This window comes from Rhineura floridana, chromosome 7 (genome assembly GCF_030035675.1).
Source record: "Rhineura floridana isolate rRhiFlo1 chromosome 7, rRhiFlo1.hap2, whole genome shotgun sequence".
Classification (NCBI taxonomy): domain Eukaryota; kingdom Metazoa; phylum Chordata; class Lepidosauria; order Squamata; family Rhineuridae; genus Rhineura; species Rhineura floridana.
In genome coordinates, this window is record NC_084486.1 from 42,767,208 (window position 1) to 42,783,770 (window position 16,563).

At 40.2% G+C, this 16,563-nt stretch overlaps 1 protein-coding gene and 1 long non-coding RNA gene across 9 annotated transcripts in view; one reads left to right on the plus strand and one right to left on the minus strand.

Moving 5' to 3' along the window:
- LOC133388877 (uncharacterized) overlaps positions 1-4,727 on the minus strand; it is a 59,002-nt gene extending 54,275 nt beyond the window's left edge. Inside the window, exon 1 of one of the 2 annotated variants that reach the window (XR_009763962.1) lies at positions 4,580-4,727. This is a non-coding gene — a long non-coding RNA (uncharacterized LOC133388877). The remainder of the gene's footprint in view (positions 1-4,579) is intronic. The other variant, XR_009763963.1, reaches the window with a different exon arrangement.
- The window catches only part of PCDH15 (protocadherin related 15), a 605,264-nt gene that overhangs the window by 438,711 nt on the left and 149,990 nt on the right, over positions 1-16,563 (plus strand). The window lies entirely within an intron of this gene.

The following is a 16,563-nucleotide window of genomic DNA, read 5'->3' on the forward strand; positions in this document are numbered from 1 at the left end:
CGTGGCAGCTCGGTAGTCTTGCAGAGGTAGACTGCCACGAAACTTCAGGTTGAGAGGATACATGAGGTGGAGGCTGAGGTTGATATAGGCACCCAAGCATCTCTTGTAACTGTAGCAGAAAATCTGGAGTCAGCTGTATCCCTGCAGGTGGAGGTGTGGGTAGAGTATGTTCCTGTGGAGGCGCATGAGGCTGCACTGATGTAGTCAGGTCAGATTGGCGAGGGGTTTGGCTGGGGAAGCCTTCAAACTCATCCTCTGAGGACTCAGGAGACTGAAAGAGCGCAGGCACCGCTGCGTGCAGAGGCTTCTCCGGGAGCGGGGGTGCAACGTAGCGTGCCCTCTTGGGCGGCCCGTGGCCAGACAGGTGTTTAGTCTTGGCTAAGGCTTTAGCGGGCTTGTGTTTAGGTGGCTTGCGTAGAGATGAAGCGATGCCCTGACAACCTGCTTTAGAAGCTTGTGGCACCTCTGGGTTCTGATCTGCCATGTCAAAGTCTGGATCACGCACACAACAGGGAAGGTGCTGAGATCAAAGTCTGGATCACGCACACAATGGGGAAGGTGCTGAGATCGTGGATGTACGCCCACCAATATTAAGTGCCCCACTAAACAATCAGGACTCCAAAAAGTAAGTGAGAAGTAAAGGTGTATTATTGGCCACTAGCTAAGTACACGCACACAATGGGGAAGGTGCGAGACCGCTAATTACACTGCCAGGAAAAAAGGATGCTTTTCTTTAAAAAGTGCAGCATGGCCAGGGCTAGATACACGCACACAATGGGGAAGGTGCGGTACCGCCAAAGTGCACTGACGAAAACTAAGCCTCAAATAGTGGTGCACATAAGGGGATACACACACACACAATGGGGAAGGTGTGGTATCTCTTGACTATAGGTCATTCTAAAGACACAGGTCTCACATGCAGAAATACTTTAGAATAGGGGAGCCTAAATTAAGGCCCAACAGGGCTGAGAGAGCAGCCGGGATGAAACGCTGCCTTATAGGGCCTCAAGAAGCCTCAGAAAGGAAAAAACTTCAAAAATGCAAAAAACAAAATGGCGGCCGCAAAAACAAAATGGCGGCCGCGATATCGGGGTTGCCTAAATAAGACCCCAGGAGGGCTGAAAAAAAAAAAGCAGCCGAGCCTAAATAAAGCCCCAACAGGGCTGAGAAGGCAGCCGGGACAAGAGGCTGCCTTATAGGGCCTCAAGAAGCCTCAGAAAGGAAAAAACTTTAAAAGTGCAAAAAACAAAATGGCGGCCGCGATATCGGGGTTGCCTAAATAAGACCCCAGGAGGGCTGAAAGAGCAGCCATAGGCCAAAAAACGCTGTCCTGGGGTGCGGGAACGGGTGGAGAGCCCGCGAGGGAGCCGCAGCCTCAGCGAAATAAGGCCCCAGGAGGGTTGAAAAGGCAGCCGAAACTGAGCAGGGGGGGGATCCACAGCCGCGGGACCCCCACCCGACAAAAAAGCAGCAGCCGCCGCTTAAGTAGCCTCAGCGATGCACCCCCAAACAATCCCAAACGGGAAAACAAAAAGGGGAAAAAATAACGCCAAGGAGAGATAAGGAACAATATACTAGGAAAAAATAAGAAAAAATTGCACACCCTCCGAACACCAACATGGGGAGGGAAACAAACAGGTGAAAAAAGGTGAAATGGAAGAAGGAATAAAGACTTATCTATCGCTCTGTCCAACAATTTAACCTGCCTCAGACAAAGGCAAGAATGAAGACTGGAGTGGGAGGGGCCCGAGGCCCAGGTTTTAACTCTAGTGCATTCTTGCCTTCGGACGCTAGATGGCAGTAGTACCCAATCTGATGGCAGGCTACCTGTGGAAAATTATCCACTCATATTGGTCTTAAAAGGGGGGTATTTATTGAGCACACATCAAAATATACACATTTAACACATCAATGGGGAATACAACATCAATGGGGATAGCTCAGTAGTTATATACATTTATTTGTTATGGGAATGAACTAAATAAGATTAATCATAACTAAGCCAACACATGCACAACATACACACACATGAAGGAGCAAGCACACAAGGCATAAGAGGAGATGGGGGTATTGAGATCAGCACAACTGAGGAAGGCATGCTAGCCTGCCCTTTCTCTCTCTGGGCTCACTTTGCAGACTGGGCCTCAGTCATGTGCAGCTGGGCAAGGAAGACCATAGGATGGACACAGAGCCACACACACATTCAAAGATAGGATGAGGGAGCAGATGTGGATGCTACAGTTTGTAGGGAAAGGACCTCCAGGAGGCAGGATAGTGAGCAAGACATACTGGGCAATTCTGTAGTGACCAACTTCACATTTGTAAGCTTTTTTACATCATATTTTGTGTTTTAGCTAATATTAATTGAACTCCAATTAACATTAAACTATTTGTGTTTTAACTGGATTGATCTTCCCTGAAAAAGTAAATCATGAAGTATGCCACAGGTAATTTACATATTTCCTTTTTACTGTGTTTTGAAAGATGTGAGCAATGCTATGGTTTTGCAACCTGAAGAATTTATATATAACTTAAACAACTGTGTTCCCTAAAAGTATGAATCAGAAAATAAATTCCATTTGCAGCAACATATATAAACAGCTAATATTTCATGGGCAAGTGTTAAATTTATGGTAATGTGAAAAAGGGTTTTCTGGCAAATGACCTGTGACCAACATAACTTGACCCATGTAATATGTGACAATTCTGTGACAGACATCTACAAATAAATGCCTCCAAAAGCAAGACACTGTGCATATGTCACTGTACTGTGCATTAACAAGTTGCAGGTCAGAATCAAGTCTGTGTGGGAATTCCACAGGAATTCACACTTGGCTGTGGCAACACCCTAATTATTTGTTTCTTTTCCAGTCCAACACTTATCATTTAACGGCTGTATGGCAGGCAGAAATTAATTTTTTCTAATATAGAAATTCATTTATGGGGAAAGGTTCAGCATGACTACTCTCTAATTTTGTGTTATGCCACACCCCATGGTAGCCATTTGTTGTTATGCCACACCCTCATGACAGCAATTTTGTGACTGGTACCCCCAGCACTTTCTCAAAATATGAAATGTGCCCTCTTGTCCAGAAAGGTTGGCACTCCCTGACCCCACCTATTCAGCACAGCTAGGGGGAGCCAATCAATATGAGCCTGCCTCCTTGATACTTCTGAAACGAAGCTAGTAGAAACTTCTACATGCTTCAAGAAAGTGGGTGGGGGTCTACTAGAGAAATATCAATTCAATCCTTTTATAAACCAAATCTAGGCTGAAGTTTACTGAGAATTAACCTAAAACGTTATCTAATTGTTAAATATATTAACATATAATTGTATTATGTTTCTTCTAAAAGCAATACCATATGTCCTTCCTGCCCTTGTCTGATTTGCCTTTTAGATTGTAAGCTTCTTGAGGGCAGGGACCTGTCTCTTTTTGTTAAAATTCTGTAAGGTACCCTGCATTGGTAGTATGGTACAAATAATAGGCCTAATAATTATTAAATTATTGGGGAAATAATTACAGCAGTCCAAAAAGGGATTTAAATGACACACATGACAACACGTTTATGCTATGTAAGTTGCATATTGTGGTGTTAAAATGGTTACAAAAATTGTTGCATGTAAAACACATCTCAGTTAATATCTCATCATATTTTCTTAATGCTTACAAACTCAAAGAAGAGAATAAAGTTAAAACTTACAATTTTTTTAATTTGTTGAGGAGGAATAAAAGTACTTGTTTCTGTGACCAGCATAAATGCTCAACCAACATACGTTTTATTGTCCTAAACTCATCTGGTTTTGTTCCTAACATAAAATCTCTTCTCAGTTTACCAAATGAGAAAGCAAAACTATCAGTATAATAAAAGGTCATTAATCTAGTGTCTATTTTCTTGGAGAGGTCATTAACTGAAGATTGGGGGGGAAATAAAGAAATTCTGTGTCATCTTGCATGCAACGATTCTGTTTGTTTTACTTATGTGTAAAATGCCATTTTGAAAAACTAGTGCCAGATAATGAAACTTTGGGAAATTACGTTAACTGATAAAAAAACATGTTAACTGTTTATGAAGGTGAAAATGGGCCTTTAGGTTTACATTTTCATGCAATTACCTTTCTTTTCTCAGCCCTGGAAGGCAATCCGGAAGTAGAACTGGGGCACACTGAAACTCCGCGGCCAGGCAGGGACACAAAATATGCAGCAGGCAGGCCCTGAAAATGATTTTTTGGATCTCTGCCATAGCTAGCAAAAATCCAGGGTAAAGCTGTAAAAGCAGTGGTGCCCGGCCAAGGGCTTTTGAAACATTTGCAGCAAGCAGAGCCCCTTGCTTCATCAGGCAGGATCCAGAGATAGTGGAGGAAAAGCAGGGGAGTCAGACCCCTGGGTTCTGACTGGTTAAGCGATTAAGGAAATGGCTTCAGGCAGAGTGATATTCAGTAGAATGGAACTGGGTAACCAGAACCCAAAACAAAAAATGGCTCTGAGTCCAGTTTTTATACTTTTCTTAAACAAAAGCCTCAAAGGAGAACCCAACACTGATTGGATCAAGGAGGTGTTATTCCTCATTTTCCATACCTGATGTGAGTCATATGGTGAAGGTGGTGGGTTTTTCTTCTGTGGAGACAGGTGGTGGTATTCACTTTTGGCTTGATAAAATTTAGATTTGAACAATGGGCTCCTCTCCTGAGAGTCAAACTACTTTTTACTTTTGGCAAAACTACAAGTTACCTTTGGATCATATTGACTGGATTGCTAAAGGTCATGTCACGTGCATATGACTGGCAATATTATCTCAGTTGAGATGACAAACATAACTCTTTCAGTTACTTTTCCCATCAGGTCTTAAGCAGCCTCTTTGCAAAGTGAACCAAACTGAAGGCATTTTAAAATCATATGGGCAATACTGAGGTGGAGTGTCTCCCAGCTTTATAGGCTAATAGCAGCCTGTCAACAATGTGTACCAACAGTACGTATGTAAGGATATTCCATGGGCTCCATGCCCACCTCAGATCTCTTACAGCACACTAGAGCAACTGAACTAAAGTGATTGTGTTGTTCTATATTTACTATGAAAGCGTCATCATAATACAAGACATAATGGTATTATAGTCATAGCCACTCCATTCATAATGATTCTCTGATTCTATATATCACTTTAACATATGCGCTATGCTCAAAAGATTCACATCAAAACATAACAAAAAAATTATGCACAGAGAGGGGCAGAATTCTGGGAGGCTTAATAGGATGAGTAAGAGCACACACAAAAATAAAACGCATGGTTGATTAAGTTAAAATATGTGTTCATTATAGTTATTATTGCATGGAAAATCCCTATTGTGCTGTATTGTTTGTTCTGAATACTAATGCTTTTCCATTGATCCATTTTGCATTGGACATGGCTTGCATCAGACATTTTCAGGTAATCAGAGTGTCAGGCAAATAAGAACAAAGCTTACATAGGATATGATAGGCGTAAACACATCAGGAGGTGTTTTAACAAAGAGGATGTTCATTAAATTATGTGCTCTTTTGAATATGAATTTATTGAGAATTTGACAATGGCATGTTTTTAGCATATCTATGACTGTAATTCTGTACATGTGCAAAATTACTTTGGAGAGCTAAGAATAAGGAAACTTTCTGAAAAAACAATAATAGAAGTCCTTCTGTCGCTTTCCACCCTTACAAAATTGTAAAGGCCAGATGGGAAAGTAAACATAAAGCAGAAATTGTTAAATTATCGTCTTTTTGTTTTGTTTTTTTAGAAATGGCATTCTCTTGTGATTAATTATCCTTTTTTTTAAAAAAAAAAAGCAAGAGTTCAAAGGTACCTTGGATTTTTGTTAATTAATGCATATCTTGTCCTCTTCTGTAACTAGACTCTTCTATAACTAGAAAGTCATAGTTAATAGCCATGGACTTCAATTGTAGGCAATAAATTGCTAGCTAAAGAGTGCAATCAATAGCTATTAAGTATTGCCTGTGGGCACATTTAACAGGTGTTCAAGCATTTTATATCAAGTAAAGGAAAATAGAAGCATCTTTCAAATACGTTGGAATAGCATATTAAGCCCTAGGCTCCATTTTGAGAAACTGGTCTGTTTCAAGGAACACTCTTATTAAGGATATTATTTCTCACAAAAAAAGGTGAAATATCAAAAATAATGGTGTTCAGCAGTTGATGTTGTTGTTACACAAGCTTTGTTTCTATATGCATGATCCGGTGAACAGATTTCTAATTCACAAGAATGACACTGACTGACCAGCAGGATCAACTCTCTTCTCTTCCCATTTCCAGACACGTGCCAACAAACCACAACCTGAAGCCATGTTTTTTTGTTGACATATGAACTTTGGTTTATTTTAACTGTGGGTAGTGTTATATATGAACCCCGCCCCCTTCATTAACCATGGTTTGTTTGACTGCCCCACCATAGATGGTCACCGAAGAACAAAGGAGTGAGACGAGCAGCTGCAAAAAGAAGTCACACTTTAGAGAAACAAGCCATGATGGCTTGTTTTATTATCTGTGTGGGACACTCATAGTTAACTCTTGGTTTGTTAAACAAAGCATGGCTTAGTGCTTTGTGCAAACTAGGCCAGCATCTTTCTAGTAATTCTGTCACTTCTATTCCCTGTTCATTCTCTGTGTGGCCCTCATTTGAGCATTCATTTTTTCATTCATTTATTGGCGATCACTCGTGGCCGAGTAAGATTGTCTTCCAAGATAAGGTCCTTAATGGTGGGTCTGTAAGTGACTGTGGAGGCCAATTCTGGATCCACACAACCTCCCACAGTGAGGACATAAGTTTCCAGATAGATTTGCTTGGAAGACGCCTGTGTGTGAATTTGTTTTATGTGGGGAGATTGGCGCACGACGATCAACACACAATCTTGACAGAAAAAGGCTTTGATTCAATGGCATGGGATACCACAACGATTGGAAGTCTTTTATCTGCTGCAGCCTTCATCCACCTTCACACATTGTTATTGTAAATTACACATTGTTATCCTCCACCTGTTCTGCCATTGAGGACATTCTTGGATCTTTCTTTGGTTCCTCTCCCTTGTCCTTACCGCCATGGGTGACCCTGCTGGGAGTACATGACTCCCGACAGCATTGCTCACAGGGTTCATTGGAACACGCAAGCCCACTCACTACTACAAGAACATCTTTTTCTCACAAACCAAACCATTTTTACTAAGAAAACTAGCAGGACTTTCTCTTCAGAGATACTCAAAAAGGCACAACAAATCAAAGTATTATTCCTTAGACAATTCTATACAAGAATACTTGTTTTTCTCATCCTTCTTTCAAAGTCAAATAAATGAATCTCAGGACACCTCCCTAAGGGAGTTTAATACAAAAGACATGAGGCATGTAATCATAGCAAGATTCTGCATCAACTGTTACAGTAAAGGGAGACTTTCATCTGACTTTCACAAAGAAGTAAAGTTTTTCTAGCTCTTACTATTATCAAAAGAAAGGTAAGGATTGCTGAATAAATCCTTAATAGCAAACATCCTCTAGCAAAATCATTTTTAAAAAATCAAATAAACTTAGCATATGAATTTCATAATCCATCATCTTTCTTTAGGGGCAGACCCCAACTTTTCACTGTATTTCAGAGAACAGAATAACCTTTCCATATCTGATTCATCTTGGCAATTATGCCACAATACTTAACTGGTAAAGAGTTATTTAAAGAGTATAGTATGTATTCCCGTTCTTTTGATTCCAAAGAATTCCTGACAAAAATACTGACTTCTAGCTTTCATTTTGAATCATTGGAAGGACTACACAAGGATGCATTGCACCTGATGACATTAAGCCCATCAGAATGAAGTTTGACATTTATCTTTAAGGATAATAGGCTATGTCAGTGGTTCATTGTAATAATATCTAAACTTCCTTGTCATCTTTTCCGAGTTAAATATCACTGAAAAGGTCAAAACTTCATGAACCAGGATGACAAGTGTGAAGAGGGGGCATAGTAAAAGGCTTACAATCCTACTGAACATGCCTTGCAAATAATATTGCACAGAAGAGAAAGAAACCATTTAAATTGGGCTTCTGGAAGCAATGAATGGTGGCAATTCAGCATATTGCAGACGTTTTACTGGTGTGGTGCGGCACGTGCAAACACAAAGGCATGCAAACATGAATGCTGTAAATTAAAATATTCAGCTCTCTATAACAAAATCACCTTATGCTCTGGTGCAGAGCGGAACACAGATTTAACCTTATGGCCACTTTTCAAGTTCCATTTTGAATTGGAGCCACTGCAGTATGGCTCCTTACCTTACCAGGAAAGTAATATCAAAAGTCCCAGACCACATGATATGAAAAGGGCCACATCGAGGTCTCTGTTCATGTGTCTGTTCCAATTTCCAGAAGGGCTAACACAACTGATAAGTAGAAAATGCTTGAATGTTATGCATGTTCTGTCCCCATGCCTTGATCAGCACATCATGTGCATGCACAAGATCCAGCTTTAAACATGCTTTACAAAAGCGGAGGGGGAGTGTAACTTTGTGGGGATATGTCACGATATGTATGTGGCAGTGGGTACAAAAAAGCAAAGCTGTCAGCATCTGCCAGTGTTTCAGTCTCTTTTCCCAGACTCCCATATACCCAGTGGGTTTCTGACATTTGAAGATTTCCTATCGAGAAATGTTGTTTGGATTCTTATAGTTTGCAAACAACAGGGATAGGAGAGGATACCGCTAAATCAGACTTATTACCAGATTTTGACAAAATCTGACAATCTGCTCTGTTTTCAGACTAGCATTGATTTCTTGTGACAGGTCATGGCTGTCATTGGCATGGTGTTAAAAAAAAATCTGCTCCAAATTTTACGTTATTGTCTTCATTATTGGCTTTCCTCTAAACTGATGTATTCTTAATGGCTGTCTAGGTGATAACAATCGGCATTTACATCCATTAACCTCTCTCTAATTTTCTCTTTGTTTTGTTAATTCTCAAAGATGGCCAACAACCCACCCTTTTTTTCCTCCCACTTATTATATTGTAGTACAGAGCAGAACTGGGTAGGATTCCCCCCCCTGGCTTTTGAATCTGCTCTCTCTCTCTCTCTCTCTCTCTCTCTCTCTCTCTCTCTTCTCTCTCTCTCTCTCTCTCTGTGTGTGTGTGTGAGAGAGAGAGAGAGAGAGAGAGAGAGAATGATTGTGTTGTGTGTGAGTGAGTGACATAGTTATAAATTCTCCCCAAAAAGCAGTTAAAATAAGCAGTGATGGTCAACTTTTCAACAGTAAAAATCAAAAGTACTGTGAAACAACAAGAAAAGTGAAATGGAGGGGAGTCATCTTTAAGCAACACATCGGTTACCCTGAGGCAAGAGAGAGTCTCAATGGGCGATTATCTGCCTAATAGAAAAAAAGAAAAGGTGAAACAAGGTCCAACAGCATAAGCATTTTTATAAACATTTTCATTAGAAACAACGTGTTTGCTAGTTTGTTTGTTTGCTTACTTTAAAAAAAACAGCAGATTGATAATTGTGAAAACAAATGGGAACAAAAAATGGCAGATCAGCACAGAAAGCCGAACTGTCAGAACTAAAATGGAACCAGCTAGAGAACCCCATCCCTAGCAAACAATGACCAAGTTTTTCTGGCAAATCTTAGACCTCTTTTGCAGATAAATGTATTAATTTTATTATTCAAATGTATCTATTTGAAGGGGGAAGAACCAATATTAATGTTTGTTTTAGTTCAATAGAGTATTTCTTTACACTGTGTGTTATTTTCCTGAAAATAGAAATGAACTGCCTTCCAGTCGATTCCGACTTATGGCGACCCTATGAATAGGGTTTTCATGGTAAGCACTATACAGAGGTGGTTTACCATTACCTTCCCCTGAGGTTGAGAGGCAGTGACTGGCCCAAGGTCACCCAGTGAGCTTGATGACTATGTGGGGATTTGAACCCTGGTCTCCCAGGTCGTAGTCCAACACTATAACTACTACGTGTTATTTTCCTAATTGATACAAAATGGATGCTATCCCTTTTTTCTACTTGACACAAAATGGATGCTACCCCAGCTGTGACCTTTTCAGTGGATTCTGAAAAGAAAAGGGGAGGATAGCAAAGGACTGAGTCAGTGACACTGTGGAATTGCACTTGACAAAGAAATGTTGGCTCCAGGTTTGCTCTTTCCCTGAAGTGAATGATTTTGGTCCCAGTTGCAAAGTCCAGTTTAAAAAAAAAAAAAAGATGGCAGGTTGCATGCTAACCCCTAAAAAAGCATTTGGAACTGTGAGGCGGAAAGTCAATTTATATATTTATTACATTTACACTTTACAGGGTATATTAAAACTGATTACAGTAGGGCCCCGCTTTGGCTTTCCGCTAATACGGCGGTATTCAATCAGAGTAAGGCCCCACTCATACAGTGCTTGTTCCCCTTTTATGGCATTTTTTGGGTGTCAGGCACCATGTTATTGACGGAGTTCCACTTTTCAGCAGGTTTCGCTTTTCAGCAGGGTCTGGAATGTAACCCGCCATATGAGTGGGGCCTATTGTATTGGAAAGCATTTTACAAATATTGGAAGGTTTCAGTAGACAACAATTATTGTAGTTAGGCCAGTCATAATGTCCAGATTCTACGTACTTGGAGGGTGGTGTCAAGAGCTAGTGCAATTCAAAGAGATAGATTACTACTTTTTGATTTTTAGAAGGCAGGCATGTCAAGACGGCCAGGACTTGCATTCATAACTTGACCCGTCATAGGCACCAAGGGGTGGGGCCGAGGAGCTGTAAGACATTGGGAGCAGAGCCAGCAATACAGCCTCACTCTTCCCATGTACAGCCCCTTTATGCAATTAATGCAAGAAGGGGAATATTCTCCTAAAATACTCTCTTTTAGTAACTGAACTTTTCAGAAAAAAACACAGAAGGTATGTGAGCTAAAATGCGCAGGACAAACACAGCCACAGATTAGCTAGCGAGTCCTTTTATCCTTTTTACCAATTTAGTGTGCATGTTTGACAAAAGTTTCTTTAGGGACCAAAAGTATTTTTTCATTGAAGTGATGTGTTGTTCTTTGAACCTGATTGCGTTTGTTAACTCAAGGAAGTTAAATCAATAAGGCACAATTACTATAAGGTTACAAAGAACATGAATTTTGGTGTTTCTTTATACACTTCCTTCAAATTCTCCATACTGAACGCGGAAGCACTTCCTGATTGATATTGATTTCTCAGTCCACAGAATTCAACAATGTCTGAATAGGATTTACAGAGATGTTACTAAAAAAAGGAAGTGCTACAAGTAGGCTAGGATCAAAAGATTCCCAAATGCTTCTATGAGAGAAGTCAGTCACAAAATAAATATATGGTTCTGCATTTCCAAATACCATATTAAGTATTCATTGATAATTAAGTAGCAAACATTTCTACTCTCCTTTAATGAAAAGGTTATCATACTAATATGGAATTCAAATTTGAAAACTTCACTTTTGTTTGGATCTCTTTTTTAGCCACAATACTAGCGAAGACTATATCTCCTGACACATTATTTGTGTGTATGGCAGTCAAGGATACGTATGGTAGAAAAGGTAAACAGAAATGGGGGGGGCTTAGCAAATCCCATATGAAGAAAGGTTACAATGTTTGGCAAGAGTAGAATTTTATAAAATTATGCAATGTGGATAAAATGCATAGAAATGTGTGTTACTGGTGGTTGTAGTTGTTTTCCCTTTTCATAATGCTAGAATGCAGAGTCATCCAAAGAATGGTGGGAGATTCAAGACAGGTTGGTGTTGGCCCCCAATTTACATGGCTTTAAAAGGATGGCTTCTAGTCATGCCGTCTGTATGCTAATGCCATGATTAGAGGCAGCATGCATCTGAATACCTGTTGCTGAGGAACAAGAATGGGAGAAGGTTTTAGTTCTCATGTCCTGTTTGTGGGCTTCCCAAAGGCATCTTTCTGGCCACATTGGGAAACAGGATTCTGGACTAGATAGGCCACAGGTCTGATCCAGCAGGAACTTCTTATTCTGATCTTAAAGGGGAGCAGAGCCATGCAGCTCAACATTGCGTCCCTCATTACATCCCTCATTGAGCCTTCTTCTTTGCTGTCCAGATGTTGAGTGTGGACATTTGCAGAGGTTGTCTACATAAGAGTAGCAGCAGGGGGAAGGACTAGTTGTTGGCGTGTGTGTGTTGTTGCGTGAAACAGCATACATTACGTTGGAGTTAAGTTGAGCAAGAAACTTCTTCAGAGCATTAGAGCATATTAAGAGTCTTTATTAAGACATTATGGCCAGAGGCTTAAGAGTAAATACATGTAGAGTTTCTTCAGTCACCCCCAGTCACTCTGGGGGTAAACACAGAACCTCTCAGTTCAGAGGCATAAAACAGAAGACCAGCCTCACAGTTCAGAGACATAATACAGAAGACACAACTTACAGACTCTGTTAGAACTTTCCCAGTCTATCAGATGGTTACCATAGCAACGACCTTGGCAGTCCGTTCCCAGACTGGGCTAAGACATAACTCCCCCTAGTTACAGTTTTGCAGACTTGATGGAAAACAGACTCAGTGACAGTGCGGTTCAATGGTCAACAAATCCCCCCATTTTCCCATCATGTCTGTAACTCATTACAACAATAACAACAATACATTTCTCCAATACATCTTGCAATACATTTCAGTACAGTTCAAAATTACATCTCAGTACATTACAGTACATTTCAGAACATCTCTGTACATTTAGCTAGAATTTTATTCAATCAAACTTTGGCTGTACACATGTCAAATACAAAGTGTCAGGATCCATGTCCACCAATTTATGCATTCCAGGACTGGATACTAACCCCACTGTGAATTTTTCAGGTGGTTTCCCTATGTTTACTCTTGTAGAACGTCTTAAAGGTACCAGAGCTTCTGCTCTCTCTGCCCCCCCATCTGTGCTTGTGCTTGGCAAAGCCTGCGCAGGAGCTTCCATTTCCTCAGCCTTGCGTTTCTTTGATCTGCGTTTTGCACAAATGAGCTCATTCAAAGCATCTCTGAGAGGTATTTGTGTGCCTTCCACTTTAATGTCAAGATCTGGCTTAAATGATTGTTTTTCTGTGTCATCTGACCCTGTAAGAACAACTGTTTCCCTTTGATCCCAAGGTTTTTCTGAGACTTTAATGCTTCTGCTCAGAAGTAACTGCTGTGTTTCTGGACACCAAACTCTGAAATATGCATTCTGAAATCCCAAAACAAAACCTTGCTGTGCTCTGGGCGCAAGCTTGCCCCTCCTTTTTCCCTGTGGAATGTGGATCCAGCACCTTGCCCCGAATTTTTGAATGTGTTGTACTTTCGGTTTTCTGCCAGTGATTTTCTCATAAGGAGACATTCCAAGTGCACTGTGTAACACCCTATTGTGAATGTAATTCGCATAAAGAATTGCTTCTGCCCAGAAGGAATTCCCTAAACTTCAATCCATCAGCATGGCTCTCATTGCTTCCTGAAGCACCCTATTTTTTCTCTCAGCAGATCCATTGGAAAACGGGCTAAAAGGAGCTGTGAAAGTCTGGCGTATTCCCTTACTCTCAAGGAAGTCACTTAACGCTTTGCTCGTAAATTCCCCCCCTTGATCTGAGTGAATCGCTTTCACAGTGACGTCATGTTGAGTTTCGATTCTCTTAATGAAAAGTTTCAGCTTCTGCTCAGCTTCACTTTTCTGCTTAAGCAAATAAACATGAGTGTATTTCGAAAAATCATCAACCAGTACCATAAAGAATTTCGCACCTCCTCGTGAAGCATTTATTGGCCCTGATAAATCAACATGAACTAGCTGGTAGGGAGCTGTTGTGGTTCTTTCAGCCTCCTGGTTAATTGGTGCAATAGTCATTTTAGCTTTATGACAAGAATCACAATCCATTAACTGTCCACAATCTCTTAAACGCATGTCTTCACTATGCATTGGGGTTTTCTTAATCGTGTCAAGGTTTGCATGCCCCAGCCTTTGATGCCATTCATGAACGCAGCCCTGATGTACCTGTGCCTCAGCGTTTAACACAGCACACCCTGCTTGACTGCTCTTTATTACAAACTGTGAATCATTAAGGCTTCCCTGCAAACACACTTGATCTCCCCTCATTATATAACATTGGTCTTTGTGGAAAAATATAGAAAAATCACAACTTACCAGTTTTCTGACTGATAAAATATTATGAGCCAATTCCGGAACAAACAAACAATCTGACATTATCCCAAGTTTATCAAATTTCACCAGTCCACGGGTTTCCACCCTTTTATGTGATCCATCAGCAAGTTGCACAAAATCCTGCACTTTTTCTGAAGTGTAAAACAAACTTCTGTCTTTGATTAATATATGGCTTGCCCCACTGTCAAGAAGCCAATTAACAGGTGCTAAATCTTGAGACTGTTTACAAACAAAGTTCACACTTCCCTGCTTCAAGCCTCCGTCCCTGGAGTTTCGCTTGATTGCACAGTCTTTCTGGAGATGCCCACGAGCCCCACAGGCAAAACAAGACTTCAGCCGCTGCTGCTCCCGCTTGTTTTCCTGTCTGCAGCTGCCTTCTTCTTTCAGCTTGGTTCAAACAAACACTAGTACGTGTGTGTGTGAGGATAGATGTGATACCAGAGGTGCATTCCTACTGTACCTTGCGTCTGTGATTTACCTATTTGTGAGCAATGTATGAAATGGGCTACAGAGAGACCTAAATATATTACATAGGGCTTGATATTTTAAAGTAATCTCATTCTTCACTAGGGATGGGGGAGAATATCCGCTGAATTGGACTTAGTACCACATTCCAACCGAATTCAACAGTCCGCTATCTTTTGAGACTGGCACTGATTTCTTGCAGTGGGCTGAGGCTGTAACCAGCACAGATTTTTTTGCAGCAGGTTGCAGCTGTAATTGGCATGGATTTTTTTTTTATTTTTTCTCAATTTTAAGTAATTATCGTTGTAATTTCTCTAAGTTGATGCATTTGCAATAGTGTGTAGATGTGATAAATAAGAAAAAATAAACCATGTGGAACACCTTGATCATTTACATAAACATTTACAGTAAAAATTACACATTTTTTTCACAACCAAAAAAAACACACACCAGTGAATCGAATCGGCAAGTGTGAGCAAAAAAAGGGCAGATAGGGATCGAACAATGGACTATCAGAATACAAACAGATTGGAACTAGGCAGTAAACCCCATTCCTATTATTCACTAATGATGGGAATTAGGCTGAAAGAGTTTTAGGAGCTCACTGGCCATACCTAGTAGTAGCAGAGGAATGGGTTTATTATTTATTGTTTATTTTTAATTTTTTAATTAAATTTATATCCCTCACCTAAGCCAGGCTACTGAGGTGCAGCAAAATAAGCACCTGGAGCTCTATTGTCTGTTAGCCTTCTTTCTTTTTGCTTTGTATTTAAATCTAGATTATTTCTTTTTCTAATGAGTTTATTTTGTTTGCTAAAGTGTTGGGTTTTGTTCTATTTGAATTTATTATGTTTTGTTGCTTTGTATTTTGAATGTTTGTTGCAAGCTACTTTGGGCACAGCTTACTGTGGAAAAGTGGCATATTAAAAATAAAGAAAAATAAAAATAAAGACAATTTCTTTTATTTCAAAAAAAGAAATAAGAAAGAAAAAAATATCCTGCCCTTCCTCACAAAGGAGCCCAGTGAGGTACTAACAAATAATCAGAGTGTACTATGGACCACAAAGGTGGCAAGTGAGATCAAAGTGGCAGTTCACAGACAGTAGCAGACAGCGGGGTGGGGTGGGAGCACTCAGCTGACCTCTGGTCAGTCACGTTACTACTGTTCACTGGGTGGGAGGGTTGAGGTCAGCACAGTGCAAACACATCAGCGGGTTCACCAGATTCACAGGAATACTGAAGCTGAGGTAGAGTACTGGAGCTGAGTTAGAGCTGATTCTCACTTTGTATTTTGCATTCTGTTATATAAACTTAACTAAATGCAAACTATGTGGTTTCCTGTGAAATGTAAAGGACCCATACATGCAGAATTAGGCATGTCTCTCTTTTTGTACAAATTCAGTCTTTCCCAGAAGTTGTTTCTGATGTTTTTAAATAGACCTAAACCTAATTATAGATCTATATATATACCTCTTAAGTTCTGGGCATGCATGTATTTTGTTATCAGATATGTGAACTGAATATAAAAAGGGAAATGAGTAATGTCCCTAAGACACATCAAACAGGAGCAATGGAATAATCCATCCATGTTTGCCATAGGCATTTACAGAATGATCAGGACTGAGGCTTGACCTGATTTGAAATGTTTCTTATAAACCTCAGGACCTATGATGTCATGCAAAATGGTGGAGGTAGGTAAGTTGAGTTCAGCATATCTTTTTTTCTTTCAGGACGATCTAACTGAATAAGGGTTTCATGGCCAAGGTGCAGAAAACAGCATTTTATTGCCAAGCATATTTATTTGTGACCTGTTTTTGACAACAGGGACTTTCAAAAGAGAAACTTCTAGTGACATTTGTCAACATATATCTCTACTGGATGGTCATTTTTGTTCAACAAAGAGAACTAGCAACTA